Consider the following 17,268-nt stretch of genomic DNA (forward strand, 5'->3'; position numbering starts at 1 on the left):
TTTTCATTGTGCCTGTCTGCAACTCAATGGGCCCATCTTTATGGTAAGCAGCCATCCGTCCTATTCCTAGTATTGTTTTCAAAAGAAGAGGTATGCTCATGTTTCTTCCATGGATCCAAAGTGAAGGAATGGAGCCACTCAAAAATCTGAAACTTATTTCCATTTAAATGTTAACACTAAACATGCAAATGTATAGACACTGATGTGCATAAGGTAATTTTATACAACACTTACACAGACCACAATACTGCACTGAAGATGCAGGAGTCAGGTTTATGTAACACACATTATTTAATATTGCTAGTAACATAAACCTGTGTCAATGGAGTAGGAACAGTTTGCCATCAACATATCCTTTAGGCTTTTCTAAAATTGTACTTTATTAGTAGCTAAATATTTTACGGCTACTGGGAACTTATTGACAGTACGTGATCCTGAATAATAGAGACCTTTATGAACCAAAGTAAGTGAGTTTAATTTCTGTGCAGATTTTTATTGTTTCTAGTGATTATTCCATGAATTGATCTGTAGAACTGAAAAGGGGATGTGTCACTCATGGAAAATTTTGTTAAGGAATAAAATACTGAGAAGTAGTTACTTACTAACTCATGTGTGCTGAAACTAGATGTTGCCTTGTGTCGTGTGTGGCTTAATATCATCACAGGCTTATACTGTGCACCAAACCAATTCACTCTATACTTCAAGTTCATGCACTGATTTTTATACATGTGGTCTTGTAAGTTTGTGAGTCACACCTTATGTTTACTATCTAAAGTCAATCTATTTGAAACGGATTTGGTTTGCTTACTACTTGTTTATTCAGAGGTAGCGACCTGAGATTTTCCTGGACTTTGACAGCAAAAGTGTGCTTTCAAGTGATTGTAATTGATAATAGTCACCAGATATTACATTAAATGAATCAAATGTGTGTGGTGGTTAACTTGCAAATGTGAGGTCATGAAATTGCCTGTGGTTGGTGCTACTTTTTATTCCCTGCTGTGAACATTCAAGACATTGTAAACATATTGGCATGATATTTGTTCCCTGTAAATTTATTTTCTCACAAATATTTGTCTCAGTTTTTAGGTTTGTCATTCTACAGTGATACCCGATGACACGCTTATCACACAAAAAAGTAGCCCTAGTGAGTGAGCAGATTCATTAGTGAAGTCTTCATGATATGTGTTCTGGAGAATATTGCTCAGGAACAGCCACTTTGGGAATTGAAAATAATGTACACCAATGGTTTCTTTCAGTTCTGGAAAAATAAATCACAAAAGCTGAATTGTTAAATAGAAGCAGAAGTGTTTCAGTTGAAGAAAAATAATAATTTCGGATGTTTTTGTCATATCAGCATGTGCATTTCTGTAGTGGAACAAAGTCCCAGTAATCACTCACATCTGGTTGTGTTTTTTGATCCTTTTGAAATGCTCTTTTTTTCCCCCATTGTGCTGATGGTGATATTCCAATTAGCAGCAAATAAATTTCACTTCATTCTTCTGCTCACAGTTCTTTTGTTTAACAAGCACCAAAGAAGCATCCAAACACATAACTAATGCCTTATCTCTGTGTCAAATTGGTTTTTGCACAGATATAATGATGAATATTGAGTTTCAGATGTAAAGATTAAACTTATTGTGCACCTGTCAAGCACTGACTACAAACCTTTCAGATATGAAGGCTCTTGTGTCAACTGTAGCAGCAGCTATTGATACAATCACAAACTTAAAATGAATGTGGTAGAAGGTGTAGTAGTATTCCTCTTCAAATATTCTCTAAACTCAAAATGTGTTTTACTTAGTAGAAACTGTTTATTGCTATCTGAAATGTGAAACCAATGGATGACTTGTTCCTAGGGAAAGAGAGCAATCTCAAATGCTAAATATAATGGCTCAGGGGAATGGACTATCCCCAAATCCACTTTGACTTTCTCTCTTTTTTTTCTTAAATGCATTGAAAAGTTCCCATTTCAACTCTGTGGCTGACAGGGACTGGTGAAAAGTGTACAACAAAGATATTTCTGCAACTTCCAATAGTAGTAAATGAATTACAATGATAATAATTATAATAATAATAATTATTATTATTATTCTGTGTGACTTGATGGTCTGGTGTGAGTCTTTCAATTCAATACCACTTCAGCATGTTGCTAATGTACCACAGTAGTGCTACAAGGTAAAGAAGATCTACACTTTAATGTAGAATCCAAACCATGTGACATTCCTGACGAGTCTTCACCACAACATTGAGAGGCGAAGGCTAGGTCAAAGGCAAACTGAAATATTCCATCATTTGACTGGGATTTGTTACCTGATGTTTCAGTTTCCAGATATTTCAAAAATCAGTATGTGAATATGCTTGCAATGGTATGCATCAGGTGATGCTTGTGTCTGATGGTAATTTATGACTGCAGCTAGCGAATTATTTGCAAAAGTTGATTATGAAAATGTTATATCTTCCTGGTTTTAGCTAAGAAGTCTTTCTGACCTGCTAGCTGGTGAATATTTTCATGTCAGGTTATGATGGGTCACCTAAGTCTGGGTGAAGGTAAAGGTACATATGGGGCAAGAGTGCACATCAAGCTTTCAAGTCCCTAAAGCAGATTTGGAAATTTGAGGAAAGGTCTTATGGGACCAAACTGCTGAGGTCATCGGTCCCTATAAATCAGAATTTCACCATTCTCCCAGCAGGCAGTGCATACATCATCTTCTACTTAGTTCTGTTCTGGAACCTCATGGCAGTCGGAGGCTTACAAATGGAGAAAATGTTGCAAGTCACTTTGTATATTTTCGGTTTAAAATTTGTATAGTTTTAATTAAGTGTTAGGTGAACCTAAATCTATTTAAAAATTAAATAAACTTGGCAGCCATACTGCTGGCTATAAGCTTCCAGTATCCTCCTTGATTCCCATCATGTAAGTTGTGTGTTTTATCTGTAGAGTGCCGAAAAATAAAATACCAGAATGGGGTAAAAGTATGCAAATCTAATGAAGGAGAAGTTCACAGTGTGTACTTTTACCCGACCAAGAAACTATTTGCACTTACATATTGGCTTCCCCTGACATGATATACTGTTTCTGTCTTTCTGATTGCTTTGATAATTAATTTTAGTTTTGTCTGTTCAAGAAGTCTGCTTTCAAGACATTTTACTACACAGTAGTAGATTTTTGGGCTGCATCTCATCCAAGCAGGTCCTGAGCTTGTACAACATGGCCAAACTGGTGAAAGTGGCATTTTAAAAGGCAGCTAATGTCAAAAATACCATTGAAGGCTTCGGAGCCATGGGAATTTTTCCTCTCAATTTGAACAAATTTTCAGATGCCAATTTTACATCATGAGAAGTGACCGATCAAGATTTTGACAATGACTATTGACGAACAACACTTTGTAGTCATTGGTGGAAATAAAGAGGTTGCATCACCAAGGAATGAGGAAATAGGTGTAGAAGACAGAGAGCATCATCCACAGATTATTACTTCTGAACCAGGACCTCCAGCTTTCTCCCATCATAAGTTTGTTGTCTGCTCATCTTTGTTCTTTAATGCCTCTATCTGGTAATTGCTGTGCTAGCTCCTATTCCACCACACCCTCCTTTTCTATCAATCTTACGTGTTACGTCCTTGCTATCACCAGAGGAAATAATTCCACTTCTGAAAATTCAAATAAAAAGGAAATGTATCAAGGGTGTTCATCAGAATAGTTAACTTCAGTTCCTCATAAAGCATTCTGGAAGGTAGAATTTGCTGAAAAGAAGAAGTTGAAATTTTCTAGGCAAGGGCACCAACTCTCTCGTCATCTTCATCAAAATCGGAGACAATGTAGCTACATAACAGTAGCTCTGAACTGGATCTGATAGCTCTTTTCTGTTCAGTTCCATTAGGGTAATTTGTACTTTGTTTCATTCTCCTTAGTAGTTATTTCAATATCCAAAGCTAGGGCCAATAACCTTTGCTATTCACCTAGTTTTAGTTTGTAAGACTGCAGTACATTCACATGACATTTTTTAAAAATAAAGAGTCCCTAATTTCTTTTTCATGTGTGTGTTTGTAATCCTTTGTATTTGCTACAACCCCGGGTAAAAGTACACACTGTGTACTCTTGCCCCAAGCCCACATACACTAACCCAACAGCATGGGGTAAGAGTATGCAAAATTATTTTTAGGAAACCTTTTATTACTTCTCTACTAATAATTTGAGTACACTGAAATTTTTACACTATGTTACCAAGATGTTAAACTGGGTGTTGCACATATCATTAATATAATATTGTTGCAAGTTTTTTTAAATATTTAGTAAAATGCTTACTTTTAACTCCACCTACCATGATACCTGGCGTCAGTGTCATTGATTGTAACTAGAATGGTAATGACAAAGCACCCCAAAGGTAATAAAAGTAAAATGATATGTAATACGGTCACAATCAGAGCTTCAGTCAGAATGCTTAAAAGATTCTGTAGACAGGACAGAATAAAAAGATACAAAGCTGGTAGAACAGGTAGAAAATCTGTCTCCCTGTCAAATATATTCTTACAGCACCTTGAATTCTATTTTACTTAAGACAGATGAATCTTAAATGGAACAGAAGTAGGAAAGAGGAATAAATATTAACTGTGACCGAAGTATCTTCTACCACAAAAGCAGAGCTCTCTTTCATTCAGAGGAGTGGATTACCAATAGATTTGTAAGATCTCTGTTCTATTATCAAGAAAGAAAAAACTTCGACTGTGCACAAAAATATCAGTCTTCAGAAATAAAGGAAAGATGATTTGGAGCTACACAAAACCAATAAAAATAGTGGCACAAATTATTTTGAGTTATTAGATATGATATAAATGGCGCTAAACTGAAATTACAGGCCACCAGATTTAATTAACACATCTGGAGAGTTACAACTAAAGTACATATGAAAAACAACAAAAACACACATCTGTTATATTTACTCAGACAGCACTGCATTTACTATCAACAGTGAGCAGTTTTGAATTTCAGGGTCAGTAGCAAAGAGATAGAAGTGAAATTGCCAATAAAAATAACAATTGCTTCTAGAGCATGGTATGGCATGTAAAATCTATGTGACAAAGTGATACAAGTGAAATCCTAGTCTGTACTGCTCCATGGTCAACAAAAAGAAAACTAGTTAAAGATGAAACAATACATTCATTGAGTGTTATGCTGATTTTTTGTGTTTCATATTATCTAAATAAACTTTTTAAGTTACATGAGAAGAGGGAAGTGACCGAGGTGGCACAAAATATTTTCAGTAATGGAATGATGCATTAAACAGTATTCTTTCTCATTTTGTTTCACTACTGTAAGCACAAAAGGCATGGTGTTAATGAAACATCACATAAATGTTTTGTTATAGCTCTAAAGTCTAAATATCAGTTCTATGATTTTTGAATTGATGACAACCAATAATAAAGAATTACAGATAAATCACATTCTCCTTAATTCACAATACTTTGGAAGCAGGGGGATACATTTACGTACAGACTTTTACAAATATTTTATGTTGATCTGTTATTCCAACATCCGAACAAAGTATTTTTATGTCCAATACACACAAAAAATTTGAAATTCCATTTTGCAATATCAAGATAATTCTGAATCCTTGTGACCTTTAACTTCAGTTTTCTCAAAACTACAAGAAATGTTTTTATAATGCTGTGCTTCTGAAACACTACCTACAGGTTTGTTTCTGGTACAGTACCAAAATGTGTTGCTTTTTGCCAGCTTCATTATCAGTCAGTGACTCAGAAATATTTTCAGAATTGCTGAAGTATGTAATAGGAACACACCTTAAAAATGAATGATAATGTCTAGTTATAGACACACTTAACTCTTTCCAGTCATCAGGAAGGGACAGAGGGAGAAAAGATCACACTGGCTGCATAGGTCCCTTGTGCAAGGGTTTCTCAAAGCAGGGTCATGTGATGATGGGAATTCCTCTGAGTGACACCTCACTTAGTTGGAAAACAGTAAGGAAAATAAGTGAGGAAGCTATTCAAATGTTCAGATCATGTCTTCAGCATACTGACTGGACACCTGTTTATCTAGCAGAAACTGCTAATTCAAAATACAATTTATTCACAAATGAGATAGCAGGTACTGTTGAAAGTGTATTTCCAAAAAAGTCATACAGAGTCCAACCTGCTAGGTCTGCAAAAAAAAAACCATGGCTCACTAAGGGCATCATAGCTTCCTGTCAGAGAAAAAGACAACTCTACATAGCATCAAAGACTTCTAACAACCCTGCTCAGCTAAAACATTATAAACTCTACTGTAAAATTCTTGCCAAAGTAATTAAAAACTCTAAAAGTATGTGTATAGCATCTGAAATTACTAATTCTGAAAATAAAATTAAAACAATCTGGAATGTGATAAAGAGAGAAACAGGGACTGTAAACTACACCAAAGACAAAAATATTGTTTTAACTGTTGACAACTCAGAGATAACTAGTAGTGAGGAAATTGCTGAAATCTTTAACCAACATTTTTTAACTGTCCCAACACAGATAGGTTGCCATGGTTCTGTAGATAAAGCTGCCTGTATAATGAAAAATAATTTTCCAGAACCTTTCAGTCAAATAAGTGTGCTTCCCATTACTGCCAATGAAATCAAAAAAATCATACAGTCTTAGAAAAATAAACATTCTGCTGGTATCGACGATATTTCAAGCAAGCTGTTGAAGGCTTGCTGTAATGAAGTGACCGAAGTTTTGTCTCACATCTGCAACACATCCATGCAACAAGGAGTGTTTCCAGACAGAATGAAATACTCTGTTGTCAGGCCCCTGTACAAAGCAGGGGATGCTACAAATGCGTCAAACTATCGCCCTATCTCTCTATTAACAACATTTTCAAAAGTCCTAGAAAAAGCTCTGTACAACAGGATTGTGGCACACCTTGGTGACCTGAACATCATTAACAGTCAGCAGTTTGGTTTTCAAAAGGGAGTTTCAATAGATAACACAATTTTCTCATTCACAAATGATGTTCTAGAGTCTATAAACAGCAAGAGGCTGCCAATTGGTGTCTTATGCAACCTATCAAAGGCGTTCGACTGTGTAGATCACCAGATACTCTTCAAGAAGGCCTGTCATTATGGAATTACAGGACCTGTAGGGAACTGGTTAAAATTGTACCTCAAAAATAGGAAGCAGAAGATTATTCTAGATGTTTCAGATAGTGTATCACAATATATAGTGGACTCTGAGTGGGGAATTGTGCAGCATGGAGTGCCACAGGGATCAGTGCTTGGTCCCTTGCTGTTCCGCATATATGTTAATGACCTGCCTTTATCCATCAATAAGCAGTGTAAATTTACAATGTTCGCTGATGGTACGAGCATTGTGGTGGATAATGTGTCAACTACTGACTTAGAATCCGAGGTCAATGATATCCTTAAAGAAGTTCTGGGTTGGTTTAGTATTAACTCCCTTTCAATAAACCTGAAAAAAACCAATTTTATCCAGTTCCAGACAACCCACAAAAACCCAAAAGAAATAGTTATCACACAGAATGATCAGATGATAAAGCAAGTGTACTTATCAAAATTCCTAGGCGTATACGTGGACAGTAGGCTGAACTGGGAACATCACATTCTACAAACACTAAAACGGCTGACGTCGGCAACATTTGCTTTACGAATTTTGTCACGCTTCAATGACATTACCATCTCAAAGTCAGCTTACTTTGGCTATTTTCATTCAGTCATGTGTTATGGCATCATCTTCTGGGGCAATACACCTGCTGCAAAGAAAATCCTCACAGCACAAAAAAGAGCAATAAGAATCATTTGTGGTGTACCCCCATGAACCTCATGTCAAAATCTTTTTAAACGACTTGAAATACTGACAGCAACATCTCAGTACATATATTCACTGATGTGCTTCATAATAAATAACCCCACTCTGTATGAAATGAATTGCCTACATCATGAACATAACACCAGAAGAAAAGAGGATTTCCACTGTGAGTTAAAGAACTTGACACTTATTCAGAAAGGGGTAAAGTACGCTGGAACGAAAATTTTCAATTCCCTACCCAACAGCATCAAAAGTATAAGGAGTAGTACATCAGTATTTAAACGTAGCTTGAAAAATTATTTACTTGAGACCTCACTTTATTCACTAGAGGAATTCTTTCAGAGAAATAAGTAAAACCGAGATTGGAAAGATGTTTTTAAATTTTTTGACACTGTTTACTGTTAAACTAATGTAATAATGCCCTAATGTAAAAATACCTGTTTTTCTCATTTCCATTTTTGGGTCACTTTTAAACCCAAAGTGGGAAGTTTTGATTACTGTTCAAGGTTAAAATAAATGCAATAATGCCCTAAATATGAAACTGCTATCTTCACATTTATGTTGACTAGTTTTTAAGCTAATAAGTATGACTTTTGTGCACTGTTATTAATACTATAACAATGTCTTTATTCTATGTATTTTATTATGTACATTGACACGTTACACATCTGAGTGACTTGCTCACATGTACAGATCTATGGAACAAGTATATAAATAAATAAATAGTGGGAAACAGTATTGATAGGGATCAGGGGTACAGTATTGAGTGTGACCTGGTGAAAATAGCGTCTGCAATGACCCATACCAATTTTGGGCTGGTGCCTGCTTTCGTGACGCATGATCAGCCCCAGTTGAACCGCTCTATCAGGAGGGCAAATATGGAGTTGGATCAGTTGCGTAGGACAACCACTCTATCAGACATTGGATTGGTTCCTGTCGAGGCTATTGATAGGGGGGATTTCACAAGGCATGACCTACACCTCAATAGGAAAGGGAAGGGTAAACTGGCAGGGTTGTTAGCGAAATCCATAAGGCGGGACACTAGTATTCATGGATGTATCTCTTTTTTAGACTAATATCAGTGTCCAATGAGAAGTTCAGGCAGGCAGATGCTAAAGAGGTCCAAAACTCACAAGATTCTCACAACAGGAAAGTAAATAATAATGTTTCCATATTTAACCAAAATATTGGCGGATTAAAGAAAAAAGTAGATTCTCACAAAAGTAAAGTAAAGAATAATGTTACCATTTTTCACCAAAATATTCCGGGATTGAAGAATAAAGTAGATGAGCTCCTGGTTTGTTTAGCTGAAACTGAATCTGATAATGTAATAGATATACTGTGCCTCTCTGAGCATCACACTGTGTCTGATATGGAAAAGGTAAATACCAGTGGTTATAAACTAGCTGCACATATGAGTAGAGAGAATAAGGTGAGAGGAGGAGTTGCCATATATGTCAAAAGACTGTGTAAAAAGCTTAGATACAAAAAAGTTTTGTCTAGAGCAACATATAGAAGCATGTGCCTGTCAACTTAAACTGAAGGATGGCTCTTTTATAATTGTAACAGTACATAGGTCCCCTCCAGGAAACTTTCATTTATTCCTGGAAAACTTGGATGCCTTGTTGTGCTATCTGTCAGATAGGGGAAAGAAAATTATTATTTGTGGGGACTTCAATGTTGATTCACTGAAAGGATGTAATAGGAAGAATGACCTGGAAGTCTTGCTCGGTTCTTTGAATTCGACATCTGTCATTAATTTTCCTACTCGGGCAGTAAAGGACAGCAGCACATTGATAGATAACACTTTTATAGACCAAGATAAGTTTAAAAACATAAATACTTGTCCTGTTGAGAATGGCCTTTCTGATCATGGTGCTCAGCTAGTTACAGTATATGACATAGCTCCATTCAGTAATTCAAAACTACCCTCCAAAGTTGTGCGATCAATTAATGATTCAACAATTAGAAATTTCAGAAAAAATCTTCAGCAGTTAGACTGGAATGAGGTGTACAAGGAACCTGATGCTAATTTAAATATAACTTATTTCATGATACACTTGTAAGAGAATTTGAAAACTGTTTTCCCAAGAAAGTAGTTAAATCTAAAACTTCCTGGCAGATTAAAACTGTGTGCCCGACCGAGACTCGAACTCGGGACCTTTGCCTTTCGCGGGCAAGTGCTCTACCAACTGAGCTACTGAAGCACGACTCACGCCCGGTCCTCGTGTAAAAAACCTTGGCTTACTAAAGGAATAAAAATATCTTGTAACCACAAAAGGGAACTGTATCTAACAACAAGAAAGAGTAATGACCCAGAAACAGCCAAATATTATAAAAACTACTGTACTACATTAAGAAAGGTTATTAAAAAGTCCAGAAGCATGTGCATAATATCCGAGATTAATACCTCTGATAACAAAATCAAAACAATTTGGAATATTATTACAAGGGAGACAGGGCAACCAAGAGTACAGGATGATGGCATTACCATCAAAGCGAATGGAAACTTGACAAACAACAAGCCGGAAGTCGAAAACATTTTGAATAATCATTTTTGAAGTGTTGTAGAGAAAATGGGATCTAAATGTTCATTAGAAGAAGCAAGGCAGTTAATGGAAGAGGCCTTACCCACACCATTTGATGCAATTGAAATTCCACCCACTTCTCCTTCTGAAATTAGGAAGATAAACTCTCTCAAGAATAAAAGCTCATATGGAACTGATGGCATTTTCACCAGGATAATAAAAGCTTGTTCACAAGAGATAAGTGGGATTCTTAGCCACATATGTAATAGCTCTCTGAAATAGGGTATTTTCCCAGATAGACTGAAGTATGCAACTGTTAAACCACTGCATAAAAAAGGGGTACGTCTGATGTCAACAACTACCGCCCAATCTCTCTTCTGACTGCCGTATCCAAAATTCTTGAAAAAGTAATGTATTGTAGAGTAGCTTCACACCTTTGTAAAAATAAAGTTTTAACAAAATGTCAGTTTGGTTTCCAGAAAGTTTTTTCAACAAAAAATGCTATATATACTTTCACTAATGAAATATTAAATGTTCTGAGTAACTGGAAGTCACCCGTTGGGATTTTTTGTGATCTCTCAAAGGCTTTTGATTGTGTAAATCATGGAATACTTCTAGATAAGCTCAAGTACTGTGGTATGAATGGGTCAAATGGTTTAAATCATACATAACTGGAAGAGTGCAGAAAGTTGAAATAAGCAGTTCACGTAATACGAAAAAAAATTGGTGATTTCTCAAACTGGGGACCAATCAAGAATGGGGTGCCATAAGGTTCGGTCTTGGGTCCTCTGCTGTTCTTAATATATATTAATGACTTGCCATTCTATATTAACGAAGATGCAAAGCTGGTACTTTTTGCCAATGGCACAAGTATAGCTATCACACCAAACAGACAAGAATTAACTGGTGAAATTATAAATGATATTTTTCAGAAAATCATTAAGTGGTTCTCTGCATATGGGCTCTCATTAAACTTTGACAAAACACAGCACATACAGTTCCACACAGTAAACAGAATGGCACCATTAATAAATATAGACTTCAATCAGAAATCGGTAGCTAAGGTCGAATATTCGAAATTTCTAGGTGTATGCATTGATGAGGGGTTGAACTGGAAAAAACACACTGAAGAACTGCTGAAACGTTTGAGTTCAGCTACTTATGCTATTAGTGTCATTGCAAATTTTGGCCACATACATCTCAGTGAATTAGCTTACCACACCTATTTTCATTCTCTGCTTTTGTATGGCATCATATTCTGGGGTAGCTCATCATTGAGTAAAAGAGTGTTCATTGCACAAAGCGTGTAATCAGAATAATTGCTGGAGCTCATCCAAGATCATTCTGCAGACACTTATTTAAAGAGCTAGAGACCTTCACTGTAGCCTCACAATATTTATATTCACTTATGAAATTTGTTATTAACAATCCGCACGAATTGAAATAGCAGTGTACATGGCTACAGCACTAAGGGAAAGGATGGTCTTCACTACTCAAGGTCAAATCTAACTTTGGCTCAGAAGGGGGTAAATTATGCTGCTACAAAAGTCTTTGGTCACTTACCTAATAGCATCAAAAGTCTGACAGATAGCCATATAGCATTTAAAAGGAAATTAAAAGAATTTCTTAATGGCAACTCTTTCTACTCATTAGATGAATTTTTGGATATAGTAAGTGGGTAATTTCCCCAACCCCCTCCCCAACGCCCACACCCCAAAAATAAAAAAAAAATTAAAAATGTTAAGTGTCGTGTAATATTTTGTGTAATGTAATATCTTGTATAGACACCTTTTATTAACCTGAGTTATTCCACATCATTACAAAGTGTTGTATTCATGATCTATGGAACAAGTACTAATCTAATCTATAATGTTCCACACATCACAGATATTGTTTGTGTAATCCAAATGTCTGTGAACCAGTGGCTAGTATCAGGTATAGTGAAAACAATATTCTGGATCTGTAGGGTGGTTGTGACTGACAGTCCTCAGTTACTGCAAATTCTATTAGCATCCACCTGAAGTCTGATATGTAACAGAGTAAGAATATTAACTTTATCATTTTGATAATTAGGATGGTAAAAACCTCTGTACTAAAAAAATATGTAATAGAAAACCCGCAAGTTGAGCAAATCTTGATGAGTTTAATAGATATTTAGGCACCACTGTGGATCATTGACTAATTTAGTAGGCTAACACAGGATGACATGGTCTTGCTGTGTTGGTACTATGAATAACTAAAAGCAAGAGAAAAATACACTCACCATATTTACACACGACATGAAGCTGTACTATATGACTTAATGGTGAAGACCTCCTTCTAGGTAAAATACGAGGGCTATCCACAAAGCACACTACGTTTTGGAATTAAAAATAAATAAAGTATTGGAATTTATTTTTATTATATGCAGATGAAAGCCACACTTAAATACTACTTTTCTACATAGTTGCCATTTAAATTAAGGCAATTATCATAGCGATGGATGAGCTTGGAAATTCCTTCGTCATAAAATTCGGTTGCCTGCGCCTTCAACCGCGTAATGACTGTCTTTTGGGACAGAAAAGGTGTGATTTTTGTGGATTTCCTGGAAAGAGGCACTACAATAAACTCTCAAAGGTATTGCCAAACTCTGCACAACCTCAGAAGAGCAATACAAAACAAGTGCAGGGGAAAGTTGGGCTCAAAGATCTTGCTGATTCACGACAACGCGCGGGCCCACACGGCAAATGCCACTCGTGAAGTTCTCGAATTTTTTAAGTGGGAGTTGTTTCCTCATCCGCCGAACAGTCCCGACCTGGCACCGAGCGACTTCCACTTATTCCCAGCAATGAAGAAGTGGTTGGCTATGCAGCATTTTGATGACAACGCACAGCTTAAAGAAGAGGTAACCATGTGGTTGAAGGCGCAGGCGGCCGAATTTTACGACGAAGGAATTTCCAAGCTCGTCCATCGCTACGATAAGTGCCTTAATTTAAATGGCAACTATGTAGAAAAGTAGTATTTAAGTGTGGCTTTCATCTGTATACAATAAAAAAAATTTCCAATATTTTATTTATTTTTAATTCCAAAACGTAATGTACTTTGTGGATAGCCCTTGTATTCCATAGGTGAAATAGTCATCCATTAGGATCTCTGGGTACAGACTATTCAGGAAGATGGGTCACTAGGAGAAACAGAACTGGCATTCTGTAGGTTGGAGTGTGAAATTTAGGTCCCTTAACTGCGCAGGAGGGTTACAGAATTTAAAAAGAGAGGTGAATAGATTGAAGTTAGATACAGTGGGGATTAGTAAGGTGTAGTGCGAGAGTGGGTCTAATTCTACAACAAATAAGAAACAGTGTAATATGAACAGAATAATGAACACACTGTAATAGCCAAGATAGATATAAGGGGTGATCAAAAGGTTTCCATTCAAAGTCCGTACAGTCGAAAATTGGTATGCCAGTCAGGGAAAATCACTGTGAGCATTGAGGCTATCGTCTCTTTAATGCACCAGGCTGAAGATACCCATTTGGTAACACATCATATCCTGCTGTGTGAAGATGTCTGTAACTGCCTGCTGCACATACTCATCAGACAGAAATCACGGGCCCTTCAAGGCCCTTTTTAAGGGACTGAAGGCATGACAATCACATGAGGAGAGATCAGGGTTATAGAGTGGGTGCTCTAGTGTCAGCCACTTGGGCTGGCATAACTTCTGAGTTATGACATTTGTGATATGGGAATGTGCATTATCGTGAAGCAGCAGCACCCTTGGCAAAACATTTCACCACTGGGGTTTTCAACAGACATGCTGTCCCATACACATTCTTCATTCTCTGTTGGATGTCTGGTGATATTTATTAACAGTACATTAGTCCTGTTTGGATGCATTTGGTAATAATGTTGCCATAGTTCATGTTCCTGCATTTACTACACGCACATCAGAAAGACACAAATGCTACACTAATCTCTTGCCTAAATGTCGGTGCTTACATGTCCTCATCGGAGTCACGCTGTGTTGCATATATGCTGCAGCAATGCCCTCAAACAGAAACTATTTTATTGCCCCTTGTACAAAGCCAATACCTATTGCAGTAGTACAAGTTTATATGCTAACTTGCCTTCTAGCTCTACATATGATCAAGAGATTGAGAGAATGTATGCTGAGATAAAATAAATTATTCAAAAAGGAGAACAGAGACTGGGGTGAAAGGAATGAAGGTAATATTTTGCACAGACCATAATTTAAGCGTCACTAAGAATGTAATACATGTGGAAGAGACCTGGAGATGCTAGAAGGGTTTACACTGAGAATATAATGATAAGACAGAGATTTCAAAACCAAATTTTAAATTGTAAGACATTTCCAGCAGCAGATATTTACTCTGACCATAATTCATTGGTAATAAATTACAGATTAAAACTGATGGCCAAAAAGATAGGAAATTATAGACATGGGACCTGGATAAATTGGCAGAACCAGAAGGTGTTAAAGTTTCAGAGAAAGCTATAGGCAATGACCGGCAGAAACAGAGGAAAGGAATGCAATAGATGATGAATGGGCAGCTTTGAAAGATGAAATAGGGAAAGCAGCAAAGGATCAAATGGGTAAGAAAACAAGGCCTAGAAGAAATCCTCGGATAACTCAGGAGATATTGAACTTAAATGAGAGTGATAGAAATTGCAAAATGGCGAAGTAGGATTGGCTATAGCACAAATTAAAGGCTGTAGAAGAAGGCATAAGCAGAGGAAATTCATGCCACCTACATGATAATTAGATATGCCTTTGGAGAAAGAAAAGCAGCTGTATGAATGTCAAGAAAGCAGGTGACAAGATAGCACTAAGCAAAGGATTTATGTTATCATTAGTTAGAACAATAGCATTTAGATTTTCCAATTTTAATAATTCAATTTAATAGTCCTTTCTAGCTTCTAAAATTATAGCGATGAATGTAAATTATGCAAAAGGTGATGCAATAATGTCTGCTGTCAATCAATATTTTCCGAGAGGGAACATAATGTACGTGCCTGCAGTGTGCAGAAATGGCTTACTTCTTTAGTAAAAAGGCGTTATTACTTTAGCTACAACTAAAGAAGTAAATAGAAACTGAGCTTTCCAACAGTTAATAAAAGCGTATATTAATACAGAAGTAATTTTATACAGTAGTCCAGACTAAAGAAGTAAGAATTACTAAAAGAGTAATATTATAGAAAGAGGAGAAGACATAAATGAGGATGAGATTCAAGACATGATAATGTGAGAAGAATTTTGTGGAGTACTGAATGACATAATCTGAAACAAGGTTCCTGGAGTAGAATACATTCCCTCTGGATTATTGAGATTCTTGGAAGAGATAGCCATGAAGAAACTACTCATCACCAGGATGACAATGATGAGAAATAAATGTATAGACATGAAGAACAAAGATGTATAATGTTAATAATGTTGATTTTATATCAAAAGCTTTAAGAATTTTTGTATAAAAAAATTGGGAGGCATTACATTTCAGCACAGCCTCATATGTGAATGTGAATGGTGAAAAAACGAAATTATGTCAAGGAGTGTTTGTAACCTTACACAGTATTTCAAAGAAATGAGTAGAGTGCTTGTAAAAGCTGCTGGTTCAAGACAAAGCACTTAAAGAATGATGGGGCAGAAGTGGCAGTTCACAACATAATATAATACCAGGAGACATTTCGTTCATGATCCACAACTTCATAATGTAGATTCATGTGCGTGATGTGCAGTACAGTGACACAGAAAAGCGCTATTTTGCAAGAAATTTGAATTCTGCATTACATCTATAACATGAAATATCCTTGGAGTGTGGTGAAATATGATTTGTTTTTCAAGCACATAATGGCAATTTTAACCACAAGTTCAAGTTTGTGGTTAGTGTGAGGAATGAAACACAAAATTGTGGAATTCTTCATTCTGTGATTCAGTGCAGAGGGTTGCTGCTGGTGAGCTGAGTATTCATAGCCATGGAGAGAAGCAGTTGTGCCTCAAAATTCTGGAAGCTGGGGAGTGTCTCGCACCAGTAAAGTGGCTGGCTACACTGACGTTTCAGACTGTACCCACCCAACTTCAGAGAACATCTGGCTGCATGTGTTCTACCATTCTGAAAGTAGTTGGCTACTTGCTAACACTTGTGCTGCACTTGCCTACTCCCATATTACTTGTTTATTCTCATTTTGTTTGCTTGCTTTTTGTATTTTTTCAGCAGGTGTATAGCAAGCTATAAAAAGTGGTTTCATACTTCACAAATTAGGAACCACTGTAAGTGAAAAACAGTTGCTTACATGTGACACTGTCTTCTGTTAATATTTTCTTTTCTGTATTAGTCTATGTGGAAACTATGCTGTCGACTAACAGTATTCATGTGGCAAAAGAAGACAACCAGAGCTATGAAAGGAATACTGAATAGTCACCGAATCATATTATCCATGCTTCTTAGGGTGGTGAGCACCAAACTAGTATAAATGACTCTTTTAGTAATTCTTACTTCTTTAGTCTGGACTACTGTATAAAATTACTTTTGTATTAATATACGCTTTTATTAACTGTTGGAAAGCTCAGTTTCTATTTACTTCTTTAGTTGTAGCTAAAGTAGTAACGCCTTTTTACTAAAGAAGTAAGCCATTTCTGCACACTGCAGGCACGTACATTATGTTCCCTCTCGGAAAATATTGATTGACAGCAGACATTATTGCATCACCTTTTGCATAATTTACATTCATCGCTATAATTTTAGAAGCTAGAAAGGACTATTAAATTGAATTATTAAAATTGGAAAATCTAAATGCTATTGTTCTAATTAATGATAACATCTGTGTATTATGAAAAAGAAACGTGCTATTAATTGGATGTATCTATTGTTTACCCCACCATCTACAGCTACCAATGTCCATTGTTGGTTGGTAACATGTATTAATTTCAGAACCAGTTTG

This window comes from Schistocerca nitens, chromosome 3, assembly GCF_023898315.1.
Source record: "Schistocerca nitens isolate TAMUIC-IGC-003100 chromosome 3, iqSchNite1.1, whole genome shotgun sequence".
In the NCBI taxonomy this organism is placed as follows: Eukaryota; Metazoa; Arthropoda; class Insecta; order Orthoptera; family Acrididae; genus Schistocerca; species Schistocerca nitens.